Source organism: Micrasema longulum, unplaced genomic scaffold, assembly GCF_059751315.1.
Source record: "Micrasema longulum isolate JH-2025_06_02 unplaced genomic scaffold, ASM5975131v1 h1tg000571l, whole genome shotgun sequence".
In the NCBI taxonomy this organism is placed as follows: Eukaryota; Metazoa; Arthropoda; class Insecta; order Trichoptera; family Brachycentridae; genus Micrasema; species Micrasema longulum.
The window spans coordinates 917,713-944,843 of record NW_028277767.1 but is presented as its reverse complement, the minus strand read 5'-3'; the positions used below and the strand labels follow the sequence as shown (position 1 = coordinate 944,843).

General features: G+C 32.3%; 1 protein-coding gene across 1 annotated transcript in view; it reads right to left on the bottom strand.

The window, feature by feature from the left end:
* Positions 1 to 27,131, bottom strand: part of chinmo (Chronologically inappropriate morphogenesis) — a 177,331-nt gene that overhangs the window by 100,730 nt on the left and 49,470 nt on the right. Inside the window, exon 2 of the mRNA XM_088228233.1 lies at positions 8,595 to 8,685. The gene's annotated coding sequence lies outside the window, so the exon portion shown is untranslated. The remainder of the gene's footprint in view (positions 1 to 8,594; positions 8,686 to 27,131) is intronic.

Genomic DNA, 27,131 nt, shown 5'->3' with positions numbered 1-27,131 from the left:
GAACATTCATCATTCTTCCATCTGCTGACTTTTGCAAATTGAACGGCTCAAAACTTTAATAAAGATGTATCTCAAAAGTAACGTTCATCAAGTATGTATACAACCTCAATTGGACTTCTTATAAAATAAAAAGATTCTCGTACCTACACAGAGAAAATATTTTTTTTACCCAAAAGATAAATTAACAGGCCCGATTAAAAAAAAAAACAAAAACGTTTGAATATTTTATCGATATGCCTATTAATAAATCATGACCTTGCCAGAAATTATCATAACAAAGCTACCTACGTACGTAAAAAACTTGACTATAAATAATGTATTCTTATAATCCCTAATAAAATATGCATCTGGCGTCAAGAGAATTCCATATAACATCAAATCAATTGAATTGAAGAAATAAAAAAAATTACAAAACTTGCCAATGTTGACAAAAGAAAAATAAAAGTTAAGGAAAATGACAGCTATTCAGCTTTAAATTGTGTTAAGTAAACAAACGTACGTATTTTGATATACAAAGATAAAAGAAAACCGTCCTGTAAAGGTGGTCTGAAGTTTGAAGTTCGAGCCCCGTTCTACCACAACTTGATTCCCTATTGCTAATTATTCAGTTATTTCTAACTAGTTAAAAATGGCCCTAAATATTACAATGTAAGAGTTTATCATAAGAACGTAAATATTTTCTTATATTCACAAACATATTATGTATGTACAATAAAACTTATTTTTCGATAGAGGATTAAAAGCAATTTGAGAGAAAATAGTTAATTTCTTAAAACTTTATTTCAAACCTAGGTATTTAATCATTAGAAATTAGTCATTTTTGTGATTTATATATGATTTGATTTATACCTATAAATGCAATACATATTACTTAATATTATTTTCTTGCGGAGATAAAAGATCTTACAACGAACGAATGATTATTTACTCAAATATTTTGCATGTGAATAAAACCAATGTCCCTGAGAAATTCGTATCAACAGTAACGTGCATATTGAATTTTTTTATAATTTTCACACAGCCGCGCTAGATAATGGCTTCCAACACTATACGATTTATTGCACGCCTAAAAGTAGACACTGGTTGCACATAGTTAATTATTGTAGATATACATTCACCACACTTGTATCCGTATTTTTCTCCTCTCGTTGGGAATATCCGAGCTTCATCAGAACTCTAAAAAAGGTTGCCGCCTTGAGTAAAAAATGCTAGTCATAAATATAAAGGCTATACAAGAAACAAGACCCGATATACTAACATTTTTTGTGATGCAGTACATTAAACACGGGTACGGTAATAAAACGAACCTGTTGGCTGTATAGATTTGGCGTTATAAATTTTCCTCGACATACTAATAGACGTACACGTTGATTCTTATTGCCACCTACATAGAACGATCTAGTATAATGTCAACGACATAAAAAAAATGCAAATCGGTTTGTTTTTTTTAGCTGAACGCATCTGCAATTGTTGTGAAAACATTTCCGAGATAACATTTAATTGCTTCGATAATATTTTAATATTGTAACAATTGTAACTTATATAGTATAATCACGATCATCCGCAAACCCCTATTCTTCAGGTGCCAGTCCAGAGACAATAAAATACTTCAGTGGAAAACCACTTTTCAAAACAAATATTTTATGTCAACCTTCCCGAGAACCGAACGCGGGACCTTACAAAGTACGTATATCTCAACATGTTTTCATAATTCGGGTATTTAAAAAACATGAATCATTCATTTCCATTAAGTATTGCGGGTATAAATTAATGACTTGAGTGTTTCGTTGTCTTTTCTCTTATCCGCGTCAAACTTTGCTCAGGGCGCAGAATCAGCATAGCATTTGACTTATAATCTTGATCACCATTGAATGACTGTCTAAAATATCTATAATGTCATCAAATTTCTATAGGTTTTCGTAAAATTTTACTATTTTACATCGGGAAATTTTATCTTAACTTGCAAAAAACACTTCAGTCAAAGCAACAAAGGGGCTTTTCCCCCAATCAACTACTTATTTAGCAAAAAGGAAACAGTGACTTGTCTGTCCCCACGCAGTTCTTTGTCATATATTAAAGCTACCCTAAAAACAATATGTACAAAAATAAACAAAGAATTTGGTTAGGAGAAAGCATCGTTAAAGAAATAAAATCAGTAGTGGTCTTCAAATATTATTTGCTTACGATTAGAAAAGTGGCAAGAGTGTTTACAAACGCCGTTAGATTGTATTATTTACATATGTTAATGTTTTTAAAGAAATATTTGCGTTCTAATAATTTACTGAAATATTTAAATTTTGGGGGGCATTTTCAACGAGTTGAAAATAAATCACTATTGGAAAAAGAGAATCAAGTCTAGGTAGAGTGAGGTTCAAACCTCGGACCTCTGATTCGTAATCTACGATACTAGCCACACAACAACCCGATTCGTTTTGTTCGTAAAAAATGATTTTATTTTTTACAAATAATTTTCCAAGAACTATGGAGATGTATAATATATATTTTTTTAAACCACATACACGCTTTGTAGACACTGAATAATACGGCTTGCAGAATTGGTAGTGAAGAAAAAAGGTTTTTTTGGCATCCATCCTAATTAGGAAGATTTAAAAACACATTATTAATTTGAAGTTTCATCAATTTAATATCGTAATATTACATATTAATAATACGTTTATAACAAATACGAATGATTAATAAACACAAAATAAAATTATTCAATCAAAACTCAAAACATCAGAAATATAAAATCAACCTGAACATTGTGATAATACCAGAGAAAATAAAAAAATACTCTCATTTACTTAGTAATTATTGAAACTTTACAGTACTCGGCAGTTTTATTGCTGCATATCAATTTCTGCCAACTAACCAAAAGAAAAATAATTCAGAAGAAAAAAACGAATTTGCAGTTAACATCAATAAGTAATATAAAAAAACATATAAATCCATTGATGTACTATATATGTAGGACATGTAGTTATACACTAGATGCAGCGCGAAGCGCCTGATTTGTGTTCCATTCAACCTAGGTTCCGGAGCATACCTAGTATTTGGTGGGAAATAGTGTTTTACGCGCAGCGGTAGCGAGCGGTTCGTTTGTTTTATAATATATTTCCACTAAAATGTCGTTCTGTGTTGTAAGATAATGCAAAAATACATCCACAAATATTTGGAAAGCTGGCGGAATAACATTTCATGGAGTAAATGAGCCTTTATTTAGTTTTAAAATAAAATGAACAATTATTTTTCTTTCCGTTTACGTGACATTTTGCAAAGTCATTAAAAAAAATCGCGTGTATTGCGTTCTAAAACAGGGTTGTCGGTTACTACACTTCAAGCTCTGATATCAAGTTATTTTTAATTTCAAATTAAATTAATATTTTGTGTTTTTTTTATTTTTAATTACGTGTGATGAAAGTTTCAGGATTTCATAAATAAAAATAATACATTTTATATTTAATGTTTTGTTAACTCTTATATTTTATTTCTCATTTTAGAAATCGTCGGGAGAGAAATAAAACATCAGCGCAGCGGTGGCATTACCAAGCGTCGCATTAAGTTCATACCTGACTACGAGCCAGATATCGATAATCAAAACAAAAAAATCGCATATGGTTGAAAAGAACATCGCCACAAACTACTTATAGGAGCGTTAACATATAAGTGTAATCTCTCTATACCCGCGAAACAAACTTAATTTTTAAATGCGATGTATGAGGGTGACAGAGAAGGCGAAACCATTCATTTGACTGAAACAAAAAATACATTTTCATTTCATAATATTGCTATAAATTTTGTTCGTCACTCTCTTTAAACATGCATTATATAAAGGTATATGTTTCCACGGAAATTAATTTTTTTAGTGGCTGATTTCCTTAGGCCTACTTCTGGTGAAAACAGATGTCAAAACGCCACAAACTAAATCTGCTAACTGCCAAATATTTTGAGCTGTATCTATTTCTATGTATTATTGTATTGTAATTTTTATACGATGAAATAATGTTAATTGTAACATATTACAACAGAGATAAATAGCATTTTAGATAAGGTAATACAGAAGTCTACTAAAATGTTCTGCATCTCTGTTGAATTATGTTAATATTAACAGCTCCCTAGGGAGTCGAATTGTACTTGTCTACAAAAATTTTGACGAACTCAAAATATTGTTAATGTTAATAGCATGATCCGTGAAATTTTTATAAAAGAATTTACATTTATTTTTGGTCAATACATTTTTTTACTCAAATAAAAGGTAAGAATATCCATTTATTCATTTTGTATCTCCAAAAGTCTTGCATTGGATTTATTTATGAAATTTAGAAAGCTATTTATACAGAATCAATTATTTCCTAAACGCAACACTCAAATTTTATCAATAGTGAATCGAAATACTAAAAAACTAAAAAAAAAAAAAGTGTATTTCTTTATAAAAAGGTGATTTGTAAGTAGCAACAACCCTGGGTCTTGGTCCGCGAGTGTTTTTTCTTGTATACGCTAAACTAATGTAAAGCAGTGTAAAAGGGCGCGACATACGGATTGGAATTCATTCTGAAGCGACATACCTACGAGATTGTTTTACTCTACAAGGCGTTTTGCACGGCAATATTGATGCGGCATGATGGAACAACGCTCACTGCCCTTTCCTTCCTCCCCGTGGTGTTCGACAATTTTTTGAAACATTTGGAACATCGTTTGAACCTCAGAGTAATAATACGCCAAGCTACAGAGGAGCCCAAACGTAGGATAACCATTGCATGACTATTGGGTATTAAGTTAGCTACAGTTTGCATCAAAACGATGGGCCGTACTCAGATCGAGATTTGCCAAATGGATATTAAATTGCATTCTAAATACTTTTAAATATGTACCTGTGTATTTATTATTGCAGGGTTATTCCGATTTTTTTTTTTTAATATTTCGCCTATATTTATTTTATAAAACTAAAAATACATGCGTGTGTTTATTTTTTTATTTATTATTCATTTTATTCACAATATTTTTATGTTACATTTATTGAGACATAAATCCCAACTCCATGGAACCAAAGTACTGTGTTGAGTTTGTTTGTTTGTTCGTTCGTTACATCTCCGAAACGACGAGTCGTAGCGGCCTGAAATTTGGACACGTCATTTTAGATGCGATTTCAAGGTTAACGTTGCTATTTTCGAGTAAAATTTGAATCGACCTCTACTCGATAAAAACTTAAGATTTATATGGATGCCTAGTGCGGCCCCGACATATTGCCTGTAATCAACAGGCCCGACATATTGACAGTAAACATACTTTAATTCACAAATTTATCTCCTAAATTGAGAAAAAATAGTATCTGAAGTAAATATGTTGATATAAGGAAAAAAATTAAGCAACATAATACACGTGTCGGGACAATTAATGCCAAAAATCAATGTTAATAATGGGAAAATAGTCGGAATCAATTACAGGTGAAAACTGACTCTTTAACACATTTGACGCTCCTACTGCTGCAACCAAACATACTGCAATTCACCATAGTCGATTTTTATATATTATAACGTAAATATCCTAGTTATTTACAAACAAAGCCAAGCACTGCGACAAAAGCATCCGATGGAACCGTTATGTGTTTGTTGTCAAACAAAACAAAATAGCCACCAATTGGTTGCTAACCAACAAACCAACATCGCTTACGTTCTATGAAACATAGTGATAGGGCTTCTCTTTAGGTTACGCATTATTACTCTGAGATTTGAACCAATAATTGTTTGAAGCATCAAATCTATTGAATTATACTTCAGTGTATAAATTATAAATAACTTAATGGAAATCACACCCATTTAAAAAATAAATTCCATGACAATAGGGATATAAGAAGTATGGAAAACGAGTGCGGGAAGAGGGTTGTATTGAGAGCAGTAAATAAATATAATGACACGAAAGAGTTTAATACAAAAGAGCTGAAGCAGAGTGAAAACGGACTAAATGAGCGAAATGATACTCAGAAAGGCATATAAAAAATTTCAGACAAATTTCGGTGCATTGGGATAAAGAAGAGTGTTATACAAAAGAGAAAAATATTCAATGTTTATGCGCTGTCCAAAAGAAAACCATTTTAATTCCTTTCGAGAAAAAGAAACATGATTCAATTTTTCAGTTAAATGCATCCATTTAGAAAGAAAACAAGGACAATAAAAATCAAATTTTAAAAGGCAGTTTTTTTTAAGGAAATTAAACGCAAACATAAATAAAAAATAAATAATTTCAGCATTTATAGGTAAAGTTAAATCACAAACAAATAAAAAATTATTACTACACGTGTACCAACTGTTATCAGATTTTTTAAAAATACATTTTAAAAATGCGGTTAACAGTTAAAGGGCAATAATAAAAACATAATAAATTGATAAGAATTAGGTGTTGTTAATGTAAAATGCATTTTATTACATAATATTTGTTAAAAATTCAAAGATAATGTATCTATCATTCCAATGATAACGTTCAAAACAAAACGTTTAATTGTTTGCAAAATTATCTTATAATTTATGTAACGCTGTCAATAATTTACCGCAAAACTTACGAAAATGCTTCTTTTAATGTTTTGAATAGATTGTTAGATACGAGGGTCGTTTGACGGAAAGATAGCCTTCGATAGATGGCATTACATGATAATAAACGCAAAATTGGTTTTGACATCTGCCATCCAACACATGACGTCTGTCAAAATTTGAAACAAGAAAACAAGGCGCAGTTAGTTAGACGGCTAACTGTGAAAATTGCGTCGCGGTCTGGATGTTGTGGTGTATTTTTCATTACCTCCTACCATATCCTCCCATGCTGACAAGCCTCAAAATAAAGGCTTAGCGGTTTATTCAACCAAAAAAACATAATAGAATAATAATAAAATAAATAATCTAATTTTTTTTTTAAATAAAAAAACAGTTTGGTTTTTACGGCCTTTACAAAAAAAGCAACTTGTGTGTTTCGTGAAAAATGGAAAACTTTGAATATCGTTAAGTAATTAAGTTCCTTCGCAACAAAGGGAAAAACAATGCAGAAATCAAAGCCGAACTGATGCTGTTTATGGCGACTTTACACCGTCGCTAGCAACAGTTAAATTTTGGAAAGTTGAATTTGTTCGTAATCGTACGAATGTTAATGATGATAACCACCCAAAGCCTTCAAATATCATCACAACACCAGAAACTGTCGACAAAATACATGATGCACGTGTCAACAAAATGCACACGTGTGACGAATTCAGAGAAGCTTTTGGCGAAGATAAAACGTAATCCGAAGGATTTTTTCCGTCGATACGTCACTGTTGATAAAACGTGGGTCCATTACTACACGCCGGAGATGAAGGAACCGTCCAAACAGTGGAAATGCGGCGAAGGCCCACCTAAGAAGGCGAAGACAACCTGATCAGCCGGTAAGGTCATGGCGACTGTTTTTTGGGAAGCAAAGGGCATTATTCTTATTGATTTTTTGCAAAAAGGAAAACAATAACTAGAGATTACTACGCAGCATTATAGGACCGTTTCGACGCCAAATTGAAGAAAAAACGCCCTGGTTTGGCTCGCAAAAAAGTTCTCCATCACGACAATGCACCCGCTCACAGATTGGCCATCATGCAGACAAAATTAAACAAATTAGGCTACGAATTCATTGACCACCCACCGTATTTACCAGATCTAGCCCCTTGCGACTTCTTCTTGTTCCCAAACCTAAAAAAGTAACGACCGAAACAAAACACCATTTTAAAAAAAAAAACAAGTAAAATTCCTTTTCGGAAGGGATAAAGAAGTTGGAGAGTCGTCTTGAAAAGTGTATTGCCTTAAAAGGGGATTACGTTGAAAAATAAATTATTAAAACTACGAAAATTGAGCGTTTTCTTACATAGGCTAGCTTTTCGTCAAACGACCTTCGTACGGTAGAATGATGAGTATAATGAAAAATACATTTTTAAAGGGATTCAGATTCTTGAGACACTAAAAAAAGTATACCGATTTGTGATTAAATACAACTATAGTAGTGTATATATGTGTCTAGGCGCATAAAGAATACAACTCTGTGTGTGAAATAGAACCAGAACTCTGGATGAGTGTTTTCGATTCGATGGCTACTCTCAGATAAAAATTCTGAATAAGGAAATCGAGTGGCGATGAATCCGCCTGGTTGTGAAGTGGTTGGGGCGTTCGCATACCATTTTTAAGGTCCCAGGTGCGATTCCTGGCAGAATGGACGTAAATTACATTGATTTTAAAAGTTATTCAAACTACAATATTTCGAAGCGTAAGACTGATCACGAAACAGATGTCCGAAATGCGTTGTATTTGTATTTGGTGAATTAATGCAGTACCCTATACACCACTGGGTGCGAAAGGGGGAATGCTGAATGATAATGACTTTAGTGTTATAAAAGTTCATGCATCTGGTTAATATTTGTAGCAATAAAATTAATTTAAAAAAACTAGAATAAACATTCCCTTCATTCAGACAACACCATTTGTTTAATGATTTATTTTAATGTTTTGGCCGTGATAGTTTCCATATGCATGTCAGTAACCACATTAGCAATGAAATGCCGTGCAAATAAAAACAAATTATTAACTCACATGAATTTTGATGCCCCTCGGTAAACAAGAGTTCAATCGAGTTACGCCATGACTCCTTATCCCCTCCCGTTGCCCCCCAGGTAGACCCGATCTGGAATCAACACATATACATTAGAAAACGGTTTATCCACTGAAACATTAATAAGGACAGTATCCCAATTTCCAAAATCAAAGAAAGAGCCATTTTTTTTTTTCAAAATAGGTTTTTTTAAGGAGTCAGCATATTATGCACAATCATATGAAGATGGCAAATAAAAGTAAAGGACCAAAATGTAATACTAAACAATTCAAGCAAAATTAAATATTATATTTATACATAAAAAAAATATATTCCAATATTTTTCGACTTCATCACGAATCGATTTCAAAACGCGAACTTATTGCCTATATAAAATCAATATGTTCGCACCAACCAAAAAACAGACCTGTCATAAAAAATAATATGTCCTCCCAACAAAAAATAAGAGAATAAAGGTTTAAAAAGGTTAAAAATATGATTAAAGGACAACTATAAAAAAAACTACATAGTAAAATTAAGTACGTCAATGTTTTATTTACTTTTTTACTGCACAAATTATTATGATATTATTCATGATAATTTAGCGTAAGTCCCTCTCAAAGCACAAGAGGTTGCCTCTTTTTTCACTAAAAAATATAAATATTCAAAAATGTACCTCCATTTAATTTTGAAACTATAACAAAAATGTATTTTAATTAAAACAAATAGTCCCTAGAATTTTTGATGAACGAAAGTAAGATAAAAGTGATGGTATTTGAAAGGGGAAGTGGGGTTACTGATTGCATAATAAATGTAAACAACGAATGTCCTGAACTAGTAGAAGAATTTGTGTATCTTGGAATGTTTTCAAGGGAAGGAACAGTAGAAAAAGATGTTGAAAGGAGAGTGAATGCTGGGAACAAAATGAACAACGAACTAAGCACAGTAATTGATAATAAAAAAAATTTACAATCGAAGCTAAACTGGCAGTGCACAACGGAGTTTCAGTCCCAACACTTATGTATAGAAGTGAAACATGAACTGCCAGAGAAAGGATGAAAGCAGAGTGAACGCGGTCAAAATGCGTCAGGTATGATGGTTTGGTCATGTAGAACGAATGGATAAAAAGAATAGTAAAACAGATATACATGGCTAGAATGAACGGTGACCAAGACGTGGCATGACCAGATAAACCAAAATCTTAAGTCTGGTCTGGTAAAATAGGTATTCTAAAAATGCACGAAGAAAGAGGTGAAAGGTATTGAAATAAAATAATATCATTAAAATGTTACATGCAATATGACATTCTATAAAATCTCACAAATTTTACGTTTGAATTAAATCTGTCAACATATTTCATGTTCGAAATACTTCTACTAAATTTGTAAAAGAAAGTTGATGAATGATAAACATAAGCGAAAAAATATATCACTTTTGAATACAAAAGCAAGTTCTTTTCACCAAAAAATACATGTTACTAATCATATATATGAATAGTGTAAATTATTAAAGTACTTAATATTTTATGCGTTTTGCGTTCAATTTATGCAGTAATACCATTTTTTTGCAGTAATCACAAACAAAGATTTTACGCAGTAAATAATTACGTATATAATCATAAAATACGTAACACTTGTGTATAAGTGATATTTGTGTAGGTACTCGTATGTGTGTCCGTCTCATGATCTAGTGTTAGTGCGTTTACCTACCTTTACACTTTACATAAGTCTCGGGTTTGATTCTGGCAAAGTATAATATTTATTTTAAGAACGTTTGCACTGCAATATGTCTTAGGTAGTTCCTGGAATGGCACTTGACGCGTATGACTGATCATTATCTATGTATATTACATCGGTCTTCTTGTTACAAATGATCAAGATACGCTGTGATTAGAGTATCAATAAAGTTGGCTTAGCACAATTAAATTCGGCTAAGACAAAATAATGACGATGGTACATATTTCTTAAACAATACTGATTACTGTCGTATTTCAGTACCAATAATAGGATTATAAAGAAAATATTGTACTATGACGAGGTTGTAGTATCGTCGAATCATTTGCTAGAAACAACTAGAAAATGGAAAGTCATAATATTTATTATGCTTTTACAAATACAAGAATCCAAAAACTGTTTTATGAACTTCGACGTTAGCGCACGATGTGATAGTATCAAAAAAGTGAAGTTCGGGTAAAAAATTCAATCTTTTTTAGGGGGGAAATATGCGCGGTTGATTTATTAGCATTGTAGTCTAAAAAACATTTGCATGTTGCTCGTGTCAGTTGCAAGTTGGGAAATACATTGCGTCACTACTCTTTTCCTGAAATCGCTCATACGAAAGCTCAATGTAAAAATACATTTATTTTTCTGCGCGCTTATTTATGCATCTAGATTATTACGCGAGTGATTGTGTCTAGGTATAAAATTATTTTTCTCGAAAAAGATAGGATAAAACGTAAAAAATTCTAATGTATGAAGCCTACGTAAAAACTAAAATATGTTATACGCAACTACTATGGGGAGCAGGATATCAAAATGACATAAACAGACTACAAAGACAACAAAATAAAATATTAAAGTTAGTATATGACCTTCCCTATTTAACTGCAACTATAGAACTTTTTAAACAAACTAAGGAATTAAATATAATTGAACTCTTTCAACTAGAATCATTAAAATTTATCCATAAATTAGCCACTAATGTTATTGTAGACGAAGAACTAAAACTTGTAAAAAATTGTAGTCAACATGGACATAATACGAGATTATCAGACAAATACCATATACAACTTTCTAAAACAAGACAAAGACAATCAAGACCAATGAACTAGGGGCTGAAATTATACAATAAACTACCAGACAAAACTAAACAAAAGACTCAGACAAACTTTTCAAAAGATGTAAAAAATATTATTTTGAACAGAGTATAAATGAAAAATGTATATATTATTTTATGTAAAATGAATGTCTGTAAGGGTTTATAAATAAATTTTCAAATAATTTTTTTTTTTTTAATGTTTTCGGCCCTGACAAGAGCTGCCTGAGTTTTACACACAATATTATTTATTTCATAATTCATAGTTATAAACATTATTTTTTATTTATAAGTACATTCAAGTAATTTATGTTGTGTGTATAACGACATTCGTTATTGCTCTCTTTTATATATTTACTGAGCGAAAATATTTTTCTTTCATTCTTCTAAATTAGAAAACAGAATTATAAAGTAAGAGACATGCATTTGATCTAAAATTCTCATAAACTGCACAATGTTCGTGTGTACCATGTTGCAAATTTTGTGGCGCTCGTAAATCCTAATCTTTATGATATTTTTTGCATCATCTAAATTAAACATCTGCCTACTTCTGTTTTAACAAAGAACAACTACATACATAATGTAAAAAAACATCGACACAAAAAGTTAATGAATATGTGCAAAGCAAAAAAAACTTTATTTTAATATGTATCTGAATACAAAAATTGATGAGTAAGCACCTCTAAGCGACGTTGAAGACATGCAGATGTATCGTGTTATAGTGTAATGGTGTAGAGTGTAGAGTGAAGTGGTTTGTGGGTAGTGGGTATTGCTAGTTATAGATGTGCATGTGGCGTGACATCACAAAACTTTGAACTCGGAAACTATTTATGCCGCGGGCTCTGCCATTACTTGGACGGAGTAAATTGGGAATGTGTCGGTCTTGTCAAAACTGACCCAGAATCAGCAATCGGCAGTTGGAGCTAATTGTTTCAGCGCAAGTCACGTACAGCACTCCGCACTGAATATTGCCATCTCCGTTGCTATACAGATAATTGACGCAGCATCTCCTAAACTTTGACGAAGCACCGAAGTCAAAGTGAACATAACGATGCGATGTTTTCAGTATTGCGAAATGTTCAAAGGAAAACCTCCTGATCCACCGACTCGTATTAATCAAAATTATACGAGCATCATAATTATATATGTAAAACGTTGTTTTTCTTTTAATTTTACCAATGTTTTTTTTTTAATAATACAATACGCGAAAATATCAGAATTATGTGCATATTTTATACATTATAACGTTTAATATTATTTCTGCGTACCCAACTACTTTACGCTAAAGTACAGTACCTACTCAATGAATTAGACCCACCCACAATAATTTGTATTTCGGAAGTAATAAAAAATTTACAAATTTGTTCTTCTCATAATGGCTATTATTTAATATTTCTTAGTATATTATTTTCAAAATTTGCCAACTATTTAATTGTCATCTTCAGCCCAGTAAGTTTTCCAGAGCCCTTTTCGAAGAATTGTCACTGGGCCAAAGCATGTAGCGAACGCTTAATATAAAGTGAAAATCCTTCTTTATTTACAAATGAGATTTAATTTTCAACAATTATTTTATCTATTTGTTTACAAAACAGTTCACAAAAAAAATAAAAACAGATAAGTAATCATATATAAATACAAGTAAAGAGCATATGCATACATTATCAACAATGATTTGAGTATGTCAAAATGTTTGTAAACAGGCTGGATTTCCTCCCTAGGAAGTTATTTAGATCTTAATTTGTTGAAACAAAGAGGAAAAATATTTTGAGAAGGAAATATAGAAGTCTAGGCATTTACAGGGCTTATGACTTGTCATTGGCTGGTTTAAGTGGCCACTTTACACAATTCGCCATTCTGCCATTTTAACACTCATGATAAAAGAAGTGCATTAACTGCGATTTTGATGAAGAAATGCTATATTAGTTTTTGAAAATATGGATATTTATGTTTTTTTTTATTGATTTTTGTTATAACATTAAGAAAAAATAAGAATACCGATTACCATTAATCTGTGCTTTTGTATTCCTTTCATTAGAAACAATTCCAACTATTTCATGTCTAATTAACCCACGTTATGTGTCAACTTTCCCGCTTAATATAAAGTGAAAATCCTTCTTTATTTACAAATGAGATTTAATTTTCAACAATTATTTTATCTATTTGTTTACAAAACAGTTCACAAAAAAAATAAAAACAGATAAGTAATCATATATAAATACAAGTAAAGAGCATATGCATACATTATCAACAATGATTTGAGTATGTCAAAATGTTTGTAAACAGGCTGGATTTCCTCCCTAGGAAGTTATTTAGATCTTAATTTGTTGAAACAAAGAGGAAAAATATTTTGAGAAGGAAATATAGAAGTCTAGGCATTTACAGGGCTTATGACTTGTCATTGGCTGGTTTAAGTGGCCACTTTACACAATTCGCCATTCTGCCATTTTAACACTCATGATAAAAGAAGTGCATTAACTGCGATTTTGATGAAGAAATGCTATATTAGTTTTTGAAAATATGGATATTTATGTTTTTTTTTTATTGATTTTTGTTATAACATTAAGAAAAAATAAGAATACCGATTACCATTAATCTGTGCTTTTGTATTCCTTTCATTAGAAACAATTCCAACTATTTCATGTCTAATTAACCCACGTTATGTGTCAACTTTCCCAGGAAGCGAGGTCAGTTGACACATAAGACAGATGTTCTTAAAATTGTTAGAATATATTTTAATCCTTGGCACAATTCAAATTTTATGCTTTTAACATATGTATGAAACACAGTTTAATATCGGTGTGATAAGACATTTTGAAAAAAAAAAACAAAAATAAATAATTAAACGAAAAGCGTGTCAACTAGCCCCGGTCTCACCATTTTTAACTTTTTTTTTCTCACGGAAATAAACATAAATAATATATATCAAGTGGTTTATCGAAAGACAAGGAATTGTGAATTTATAATACAGTTAATTAATTTTAATTGCTCTGAACAACTGAGAGTCCCCAAGTATTTTCGCGTTTCTAACTAAAAACAGCTCTTTACAATCAAAGATAAATCCCCCCTCCGAACGGCCTATTTCACAACCTAGAGACAATAGACAAAAAAATAAAACAAGAATGGACGGTCTTGGATTTTTCTATAAATGGCAATGAATAGGCAAAAGTATACAGAAAACTATATTAATTTATTTTAATTGTTTGCTTATAAACAGATTATTACGCATTTTTTAAGACATAAGTCCCAACTCCATGGTACTCAAAGTCCTGTGTTGAGTTGGGACGAGTAATTAGTTAACACAGACGTACGAGTATGTCACCACAAATATTATATAGGATCAGAAACATAATAATATATTTTTTTAATAATATATGGCACGTCAATATGGTAAACGGCAAACTAATTCGGAAAATCATCAAGAAGTTTCCCACTCAAATTAAAAGCTCGAACCTGAACTTTGCTAATCTTTACAAGACATTAGTTAAAAGTTAAGTTTTTAAAAAAACTGTTCAAATGCGACATTGTCAAACATCTTTTACACTGTTAAACATTTGAAGTTTGCAGAATTTAAGATATGTGTCAAAACGTAATTTAAAACAGAATCAGATATTTGCTTAGCTACTAATTTCTTCTGCATAATTCCACGATTTCGACTTGTGTGTGGCGTCTCTATAAAGTCAATACGAAGGCCCGCTAAAAAGTCGAAATCGACCCCTAAAATGAATTAAGCTAGATTCAACTAAGCTAAAATACATCTACATTACTCAATAGAGAATTGGGAAAGGGTAATTTTTAATTATGAATATTTGTATTTTTTTCCGTTAGCGCAGATTCAATTTGTATTTTTTATCTCCGAAGGTGATCCTTCAGTGACGAGTGTCGCCTGGAAACTGATACAGAAAGCCGACAATCTGTTAGGAGAAGACCATCAAAGCGACATAATAAAGATTTTGCAAAGGCATTGCAAAAGTAATAAAAACATCCATCTGCAATAATGATATGTTCGTGCATTATTAATCAAGTGCCAAAACCATAATTTTTTGCTGAAGGAAATATGAAAAAAAAAATATATTAAGACGTCCCGGAAACGGTATTTTTTCCATTCCACTATACCCTTGAGCTAAGAGAAGGTTCATAAACTTTCATGCAGGATAGAGCACCTTGTCATCGGACACAGTCCAAAAAAACTTCCTGACCTTGGCCCGATCGAAAATTTGTGGAGCATGTTAAAACAAGATTTACACAGGCACCGTGGAGCAGTTGCTTAAACGGCCAACTGAGAAACTGACGTCGCGGGTTCGATTCCAGATTTTTGCAAGAAAAAATCCAACAAAAATTTCTTCTCAATCGGTCTGGATGTTGTGGTGTATAATTCATAAATTCTTTCCATATCCTTTATTTTATATCTATTGACGAGCCTATACAATAAAAGGCTTAGACAGTTATTTATTTTTTTTTTTAAAAAAAACATTAATCTCCAAATCCCACTCTTTAATGTCTCAAAAGATATATTTCAAAAACATGGGAAAGTAATGAAGAAATAAAAAAATGATTGAGCGCTGCGTTTTCGATATGCCAGCCAGTATACAGAATCATATTATATTCAAAAGGTGGAAACACTAAATATATTAGTTCTAAAAAAATAGCCTAAAATGTCAATTGAGTTCAAATAAAAAAAATATGAAAATATAACATTGACCAACTAATGCTTTATTTTTGGTTTGCTATTTATTATCTTTATTTTATTCGAGAAAACGTGTAAAAAGTAAGTGGTTCTAATTCATTGAGGAGATACTGTTGTATGTTATCATAGGGATTAAAATTTATCAAAATAATATCTGCAAATATTTGTGTTTGTTGTATATAAAAATATATAAATAAACCTTTATAATACCAAATGTTATTTGCTAGAACTGAATTACACTTTTTTTATTTAATAACTGCTTATCTAAATAACAAAATTGCAATGTTGCTCATATGTTCGTAAAGAGATGTGTATTTATGATTCGAACACTAAAACAAAAATGAAAAATTACGGTATAAGTAAGCCTTTCAAAATAAAATCATTCTCGTCGAATAAAACGGCACGAAAGGCAAAAATGGGGAAAATATCCGGCGGCGCAGTCCGAGAGAGGGAGTTAATTTGAATATCGCGTGTTTCGCACCAATATTCCGGTCAGGGGTTGGGGTGGCCGTGTGCATCGGTCAATAGGAATATTTACGTCACGAGGGCACGCGCAATCGATTCTGCGCAACCTTCAAACGCCCGGCCCTGGGCTCTCGGTGCGAGGGGGTGTGGAGTGGCGGTCGGGGAGGGTGGTGGCGGGGGGAGCCTCTGCAAGGCGCAGTGCCGCGAAGGAAAGTGTATTTTTTCCTCTACAACGTACATAGACGAGCGTCAATTTCAAGGCTAAATATTTCTTTCTATCGTAAGGAGCAGCTTGACATTCAATGATCACATGCGGTAAAAAAAACACCTCGGAAAATTTTCAACACCGGACATGCGCAACTGTAATGAAATAGTGCAATAAATTTAGCGATGAATCTACAAAAATACTACGATTCATTTTCCGCCGTCGCATTTTTTGCGGGTGGTGGCTGGCGGCTGGCGGCCACCCTCGGGGCGCGCGGGAGGGGTGGGCAGGGAGCCCTGTCGCCGTAAGGAAGTACCACCGTCCTTGACTTTTACGGTTCCCTTAAGCAACGCCGCCTTCTGCGATAACATCTTCGTGTAGCCACGTTTGTGGAAAGCGCTCGGAATACGCCTCCGTAATATCTGCGACGCATTATGGTGAACGCGCCGAGGATCTTCCTAAATTTTACTGTATTTTACAATTGAAGCACGTTTTCCATTTCAGGATACACAATTCCGAATCTTGTACGAGGAAAGTGCGAGGAAATCATTTGCGATAGCGCGAAGAGCAATAAAATGCAGAAATTCCTAAATAAAACACTACCACTAATGTTTGAAAATAATGTGATCGGCGAGTTCGGAAATTTGTAAGAAAAATCAAGGATATTTGGTTGAAATATTACAAATACATTTGAAGCGATAAGTAATAATTGTTTTAAAATTATTCTGTAGCGACAAATTTTAAATGCGGACGCATAAACCGATAACATTTAACCCGCGCAAACCACGGATGTGTTCCGACAGCATCAAAATATCGTAATCGTATTACTTATAAGAATATTATCATTCTTCACTCAATTATATAAAAAGCAAAAGAAGTTTGACGGGATAAGCTTTGAAGATTTCATGGAGCAAAAAGGATTTGGCAAACATCCCCGCATACATAATCTGCACAAACACACAAGTTACGAGGAGTCGACACACGCACATAAAAATACATAAAATCCAATACTATCGAGTCTGCTGCAAAAAGGTTGCGCAAGAAAATGCGTATACTAAAATAAAAATACAAAATGTGGGAAGTGACTATATTTTTATTTCTGACCGAGTGCCAAGAACTAGCGCTAAAGTCTCCTGTAGTATGCGGAAATACGTATTTTCGAGTATATTCTGTGCATTCAATATTAAACTACATATTTTGCATTCGTTTATCAATAAAACAGTGTTCTGGATTACTCACAGCTTCTTGAGAGAATTTAATTTGGAGTTTCTCAACGCGCAAGTCAATGGCATCAACTATTTTATGTTAAGACATCTAGTGGGTACGAGCTATAGAAAAAACGCAGAAATTCCAATGCTTCATTTTCATTAACGTATACCGCCATACTGCTAGGACTATTATTGTTGGAAATCAAATGGATGAGGATTTTTTTGTGCAGAACTCACTCGCGGAATATGTATTATTTTATTATTACGTTTTTTTTGTTGTTTACTTTTATTTCCTTTTTTATTTTACTTTTAATAAAAATAAATTGCGTTTTCACATTATTTTTTTTAATGTTTTAATTTTAGGTCCATTTTTAACAAGTTTACTCGCTATAAGTAAGTAGGAATTAGTAGATTGGGGTTCGAACCTCGAACCTCTGATCCGTGAATCCGCAACACTTACATAAATATACACATATTGCCAGTTCTATTTTTGTTTATGTTTTTTTTTCTCGCATACGTTTTGAAACCAAAATTATATGAAACACTTCATTTTATTGTATTGATTAGTTGGGAAAATCATATACGGCCAATGTACAAAATGTAAAATAAATAAGAAAACTGTAAACGGAAAAAAAAATATTAACACTTGTAACTATGACCACTAAGAATAAGAACTATGACATTTCTATACTGTTGTTTTCTCTAAAGTAAATAAAATAAATAATAAGATATTGAATGTTTCATTTTGACTTTAAATTCTTAGAGTATTTTTATTACATTTACTGTGTAATTTATATGGCCCTTTTTAAGAGATTTACGAATTTGATAATTCTGTACTTGAAAGAAGATAGGTAGTAGGTATTAGATATTTATACAAAAATGATGAATTTATTTTTGTTGGTATCGACGCGTTGCGCATTTAAAAAAATGTGAGTTATAGATCTAAAGATCAGTCAAATCATCGACTGATTTAAATAAATATATTATTTTAGAAAATTTTCCTCGGGGTCGAGTATGGATTTAAGAAACTTGAAAACCACTTTTGTTGTATTTTCTCCCATAAGTATCGTTCATGTTGTACCTTTATTATTATATTACCAAGTAACTCGAAAATAAATTTAAATTTTTTTTAAAATGCCTTTTTTATATCACAAACTATCACGCAAAAAAATATAGATTTGTTGATACTTACTCTACTCGTATTGTACGAATTTTGTAGCCGAATATGGCTCACAATTAAAGCATTTTAATTTGGCGAAATAATAACAAAAACATAAAAAAATAAGATTTGTTTTTGGGTTTACATAGAACAATAATTATTTACTTCATTGTAGGGAAATTATATGATTTATTTGAAGGAAAAAAAACAAAAACGGAAAAAAGTACCTGCACATAAACTAAAAAAATAAACTATGTACTTATAATTTATTAAAAAATTTGCATTCATTACGGAACAAAGAACAATGCACGAAACACGGGCCCCAATGGCCATCGAAGTAACGAAAGTTCTGTAAATATTTCCAAACCACGCAAAGACTCGGATTCCATACACTAACAACTAACTAGGTTTGGTAGCAGAGTACCTGTACCTGCGTAGTTAGCATTCGCAGATGGGTGAGGTCGCTTTAGCTGAGTAGAAACAAAGCTGACAGGCACTATTTATGAACAATTCATAAACGCATTAAATTCTGCATGGAAACAGAAAAGTTTGCGTGAAATCATAATTCGAGCATGTTTACTATTTTGGGAAAATAACGTACTGTTAATCACGAAACTGTACGTAGTAATGAAACATCGCGTGAATTTATATTATGTATATTATATTATTATAATCTAGTAACGTGTTTCACACTTTGTTATATACAGGTTGCATTTTATGTTCCAGGACAATTTTGTCTGGATGCCATTTTGGTTTGGTAGTCATTGGCCGGCTCATATAATATTTGACAGTTGAGGTTGCGCTAAAATGGTAAAAAAAAAAACAAATAATCGTTTAATTGTGATTTCTCAAAGAAAATTGTGAGATTTTTTTAGTGTTAATCATGTGCCAAGCAATTCAAGCATTCATGATGTAATAAATGCTTTTTTTATATTGTCATACGCTTATTGGACAAAGCCAAGTTTGGGGGACAACGTAGCCAACGTACACCAGAAAATATTAATGCGGTAGACAGAGTGTTTGTGAACGTCCGGGCACCTCTCATCGACGCCGTGCGCGGGAAATATTATAGGATGTTAAAAAACTATCAAGACATGTTGGAAATCTTTCTTGAGCCCGAATTTGATCAGTTAGGCATACAAAATGTGTGGTTCTAACAGGATTGTGCCAAGTCCCACACAGCTCATGTTACGATGCAAATTTTGCGAGAAACTTTCCCCGGACGAATAATCTCAAAAGATGGTGGATCGACTGACCCACATGATACCATGATTTGACCACCGGCGATTTTTTCCCGTGCGAGTACTTGGTAGGAAAAGTGTACACCAGCAAACCAACAACTATCCTGATGCTGAATAACATCCAAAAAGAAATTGCCAAAATAACACCAGAAATCTTCTTAGAATGACATGAAAAATATGCTTGAAATAGCTAGGTTTGCGCCACGGAAAGAGGCGGCCACTTGACCGACATCATATTTCAAACATATTGTTAAAAACTACAGTAGCGAGCACTGAAATCTTTCCACCTATTAGAAAGGGCTTGTGCAGGTATAACTTTTTTTCTACCTGAATAGGGTCTTACTCAAATAATGAGACCAGTTTTATTGAGACTTTCAACGTGTTGACATCAAGTATTAAGATTTTTGTGAATTATGGCAAAATTTAAGCATTTAAGCGTTTTACGTAAAAATACTATTTTAATTTTGGCGACGCAAATAGTGAGTTCCAGAGCCTATAGCAGTTCAGATTGGATGCAGTCACACTGCAGTGGTAGATTGTATCAAAAAATTAAAGGTTCTGCAAGTCTAGAGTTAAAAAAAGGTACTCGGCATAAAAAAAAAAACAACACATGCTGAAGATCGACTGCTGAAGCTAATCTGTTTGCAGAATCGATTCAAAAGTGCCGTGGATATAAGGACAGAGTTTATAAAGGCTGGTGGTTCTGAAATGGGTGTTCACACCGTACACCGAAGACTCCGGGAGAGCGGCTTTTTTGCCACTAATGACCAAAAAAATGTGCATTGCCCGCTAAGAATGGGCTAAAACATATAAAACTCGGACTGAAATCGATTGGCGAAGAGTTGTTTTCTCCGATGAGAGTAAATTTAATTGATTTGGTTCGGATGGAATTCAGTTCGTGAGACGAAGATTTAGATAACGTTCAAGCGATGAGTGTCTTAGACTAACAGTGAAGAATCCTGCAGGACAAACGGTCTGGGGATGATTCTCATTTTATGGAGTGGGGCAATTAGCATCCATAAAAGGAACTAAGAATGCAGAAGTTTACACAAAAAATTTGGAAAAGTATTTATTCCCGTCAATTGAAATGCACTTTTCCTATAGTTCTGAGTACATTTTCCAAGATGACTCTGCACCGTGTCACCGAGCAAAAACTGTTAGTATTATTTTTTTCTGACACTAATTTATAATGATCAAAAAAAAAAATATTTAAAAATATGTATAACACTAGCTATTAAAATCATTTTTAGGTCAAAGAATAAATGAAAATTCATGGAAATAGTTCTGACCTGACCCCTATCGAGAACTTGTGGCATAAAATGGCAATCGAAATAAATAAACTGAAGCCTTCGTCAAAAGAAAACCTTAAAAACATCATCGAAAAAGTGTGGTTTAAATTTTTTTTCCAAGACTACATACAAAATTCATGCCAAAACATATTGAAGCAGTAATAAAAAAAAGGAGGAGGAACTCCTTTGATTGATCCGAACTTTGAATATTGTTAGTGTTATGTACCTATGTAATTTTATTTTAAATAAATATGTAGTTTTTTAAAATTATATGAGCATTTTTTATTTTTAAGCGAAAAAATCGAAAATCTACGAATTAACTATAAAATTATGAAAAAAACAAAAATCTTGGTCACTAAATAGGTACTTTTTTGTATATCATGTTTAATCAGTGTTGCTTAATAATTTGGACTGAAAAGCTATTAAGAAATCACAACAAAAAAAATATTATTTAGAAAAACTGATATTTTCAGTTTGAAAAGATTTCAGTGCTCGCTACTGTATATATTCAATCAATAAAACATAAATTAGGAAATAGTGTTTTATTTTAAAGTTTAAAAAAAAACATCGCCCTAGAACATTAACGCACCATGTAAATACATATATGAACAAAACTCTTATGAACATTTTTTTCAATTCTGGGGGCACTTTGAACTAATCGGATTAAAATGCGAAATATTCCATCAAGAGCAACAAAAAAACATATTATTTTCGTCTTTCAGATTGGAGAGTATTTTCTTTTACAAACGATTCTTTCAAGCTTCGTCTTTGATGCTCATAGGTGGATATTTTCCGTGTATTCGCATAAATATATTCATTGACTACCTCTATTACAGCTCGCACAGATAAAATACTAAATACTGCATTAACTGGAGTGTGTCACTATGGTTTTTATAATAGCAAACGGAGAATTTATTAAAAGTTTGTATAAGACATAGCACAGAGCTTTTTGTAATTCATAGGTTTATTAATTGCCATTGTGCATTCACTTCAAACAACGATTAACAAATCGAAGTAAGATATTTATTACTTACAGTACGAATAATAAAAGTAAAACTATGGGGTCTAGAATTTCAACCGTCTATGCGCTCAGTAGCTGCAAGCCTTGTTGCTATCTAAATTCTAATTTTATAAATTTGCTTTTTATTTTGTTTTAAAAATATCACTTAAACTCTAAACTTCATTGTCAAATAAAAAATTTGAAAATAAAAATGTAAATAGGGGCTAGATTTCTTATTGTCCATGCGCTCTGTAGCTGCAAGACGTTCTGTTATCTGGCTCATATATATCATAATTGTAATATATCATAATTGGAGACGAGGAACTAGAATCCCGACCGTCCATGCGCTCTGTAGCAGCAAGACGTGTTGGGATATTTATTTATTGTACAGCGCCCTTGAGGTGATTTTAACAAAAATGGCACTATATAAATTATCCAAACATTATTATTATTATTGACTACGTATAACGTTGTATTATTGTAGTATTTGCGTGCATGATTTAAAAAAAAAACAAATAAAAATCATTTTTGTGTTAATTAACCGATATTTTATAAATATTAAGCTTAGCATAAAGGTAAATAGCTGTGATGGTAACTTTCAGCACAATTATTATGACTAATATTATAACTGCCGTTTGGTAGGAAATGTTTACGATTTTGTGCGCTATTTTTATTTACTTTTTAACGTCATTATCATATAAAAATCATTTGTGTCGTGTTTAAAATATATAATATTATATAAGTCGAAAATTTATCTTCCGATTTTGATGATTATACGCATAAATGTTATATTATGCGAGTGTTATTTTACTCGAATAATAAAGGAGTAATGTATTACAATATTATTACGGAGTTAAAGTAAAATATAATATTATAATAAGAATTGAACGTTAGCGAATAAAGCATTCGTGTATCATGCATTGGTTGTTTTTTTTTCTCTTTTAAATATTTAATCTCGTATAATGTCAATGACCCAGGGTGAGTACATAAGAGTTTCCAAGGATAAAGAGGCATCTGCTGTTTACCAAATTTAATGTCACAGTTCAAAATACGATTATCTTCAGGAAATAATCAATACCTATAACTGATGATGTTAAATTCCAACTGACTATTTAAAATAACCCTGTACTTATTTCATAATAGAATTGCTTAACAATACGACAAGACATGTATTATTATATGATAATATAGTGGTTTATTTGCAGAAAATTTCATTACATTACTTGAACACTAACTGTATAAAGTGTAACTTAACAAAGTTATATTTAGAAACTTTGTTTTTATTCTAGTACTTCAATCAAAGTAATATTTAGGTTAGGTACATTTTTTATCAGAATCATTTATGTTGGTCATAATATTAGCGTTTTTTCAACAAATTATAATTGAGAATCTAACAAGCAAGTAACCACTAACAAGTGAAGCCAAATACTCAATGAATGGCCAGATTGGCCGACGAAATAAGCGGATGGGTATAGATCAGTGTTTTTCAACCTTTGTGAATATGCGACCCCTTTACGAGTAAAAAAATCCCGGGACCTTAATTTAATTATATGTACTGCTTGTATGTCTACGATTTCAACGACAACGTATTCAATTTTATTTCTATTAATATCATATTATTTTTAATAAATAAACCATATGACAGACGCCGCGCCATGGCGCAGTTGCAAGAAATAAATCTAAGAAATATTGTTTTTTCAATTGGTCTGAGTGTTGTGGTTTATTTTTGCTATTTGTTGTAGCTGGCAAGGAATCTGAAATGGAAGCTTAGCGGGTCATTCGAGAAATCGATTACAAGGAAGGAGTGGGCCGTCAACACCAAAATCAATAAAGTTTATTTAGACGACATGCTTAAAATGGAATTTAATACCCATAAGATGATTCGACAAATTGTTAAAAATAAACAGGCAGATCCTTCTCATTAAAATTATTAGATTTTTGTGGTAGTGAAGGACCTAAAGCCCTTGATGTTTACTTTGACTTTGCTTGGGACCGCGACCCCTCAAGCAAAGCCTCGCCACCCCCTGGAGGTCGGGACTCACAGGTTGAAAAACACTGGTATAAATAATGGGTACCGAGAACCGATGTACCGAATACGATTAGTTTCACTCTCTTGAAACGATCGTATTTTCATATGTACGTAATACGTACCGGCGAATACACCAAACTATGAATAATCAATACAAATATCTCATACATTATGTAAGCTTGTTAAATAGGGTATAAGATTTGTATTTGAAAAAATAATTTATGATTTTGTTAGTCAGAATGTATTTTTTTATGACATTTTAATCAATACTATTTAAATTATTTATTACTGTTAGGTCTATTTTTATTTTCAAAATGGGCCAAGAACGCCAAATTAAAGTGAAATACGTAGTTACTTTCTAATCCTTTGACCTTCAAAGTACCTTTACCTTTTCCTTACCTAAACCTACCAAAACATTAAAAATAAACAATTAAATTTGAAGCAACAGAATAGAGAATAATAATGTCTTTATCGTTTTTATATTTTATTTGTTTATTTACCTTTTTAATAAAGATACAGATTACACATAAGTGTAATCTGTATCTTTATTAAAAAGTTTCTGAAGCGGAGTCCTAACAACCTAAGAATTCCCTTTCTTATTTTTTACAATAAAGCCCTTTAGCTCTATTGTATAGAACACAAGCGTTTCAAATTATTCGTTTGGTTTTGATTTATTTATTATTTATTTATCCTTTATTTAGTTAGTTCATAACATATTAAGCAACAAACTGTTAATAACATTACTTTTTTTTAAATCAACAACAAACGTGTAACGGCCGGTTTCGGTTTGCGCTTGCAATTCTTGACCTGATTACCTACGGCCTGTTGTATTGTTGTAAACTGTAGCTTACTTTGTGGTTGATAATCAATCATAGAATGGTTTTTGTCCGTATGGGCGACTTTATTAGCCAGTAGCATATTATTACACGAAGATATTAACCGTCATCACCATTTGCCTATTTTGAACCCAGTGGCGAATATAGCAATGAATAAATACTCCAACTGTAGCTTATCCAGATCATTTTTGTTACAAGGAAAATAAGATCAGTCTTACGCTTTGGGTACCGGTTCAGGAACAAAGAAATATTGCTGGGCGGAAACACCTTTAAAACCAATATTTCACGTCCACCTTGCAGGGATCGAACCTACGACCTTAAACTTGGTAGGCAAACGCGCCAACCACTACACTACGAGGCAAACTTATCTCTAATCGATTTTATTTTTCAGGACTTTTATTTATTTATGCTTTATTAAGTTAGTTCGTAACATCTTAAGAACTAATATAAACTTTTAATAATATTACAATTTTTTTTTTCAAAAAAGAATGGAAGAACAGTAATTCATTAAGTTTTATATATAAGAATACTACTTTTCAAATCTATTACATTTCGTAATTATCCCATAAATGAAATTTGTTTTGATTTTTTTTTTGTTACATATTGAGTATGATTTAAAAAATTTAAATATGTATCCAAGTAGACCCCGAGATACTTTTTTTCGTCCACATAATTTATATTCAAATTATCAATATTGATATTGTTACCCTCGGGTATTATTTTTTTCCCAATATTCATATATTTTGTTTTTGATATTTTTAATTTCAATTGATTTACTTTTAACCATTTTGATATATTTCCTAAATCGTAATTAATCTTATTTATCACTGCATCATAATTATCTCCTGATATGTAAACTAGTGCATCATCTGCAAAAATCATCTTTTTGACACACAGAACTGTACTGTATTGATATCACCGCATTGCATAAAAAGGGTGATCCATTAAACTGGGATAACTATCGTGGCATCACGCTACTTGGTGTACTGGGAACAGTACTTGCGTACATAATACTGCAAAGAGTTCGAGGACCCATTATGCGAGTATTAAGAGAGAACCAGGCGGGTGTCCTACCTGGTAGGTCATGTGCGTATCATATCCACAACACACGCTGTATTCTACAGGAGAACAGAGAACTCAATAGTTTATTTGGCTATGTGCTTCGTAGATTACGAAAAAGCGTTTGATAGTCCGCATAGACCTGCATCATCATTCCATGTGCGCTCCCTAATTGGAGCATATGGTATCCACAATAAGCCTAGATGCATCTCTATCGCCTGCCTACTCCTCCCAAGTCAGGCTCTTATTTCGAAATTCTGACATAAACTGCCGACGAACAGTCAACAGTAGACGTCCTGTGGTCCTATACTAAACCGCAATCGCGGCCGTATAAAACACTTTTTATCTCGCGTATTTACAAACAAAACACGCAAGATAAAAATGTTTTCTAGGTTTGGAATATCACCCCAAGACGTCGAGAATCTAATGTCTTGTAAAGTAGGCAAAGGTGATTAAGGCTGGCCCATATACTGCGGATGCCTCCTGCGAGCCTTTACTAATCTGGCAGCCAATAGATATGATGATGATGAACCAACTGTATTGTTCATCC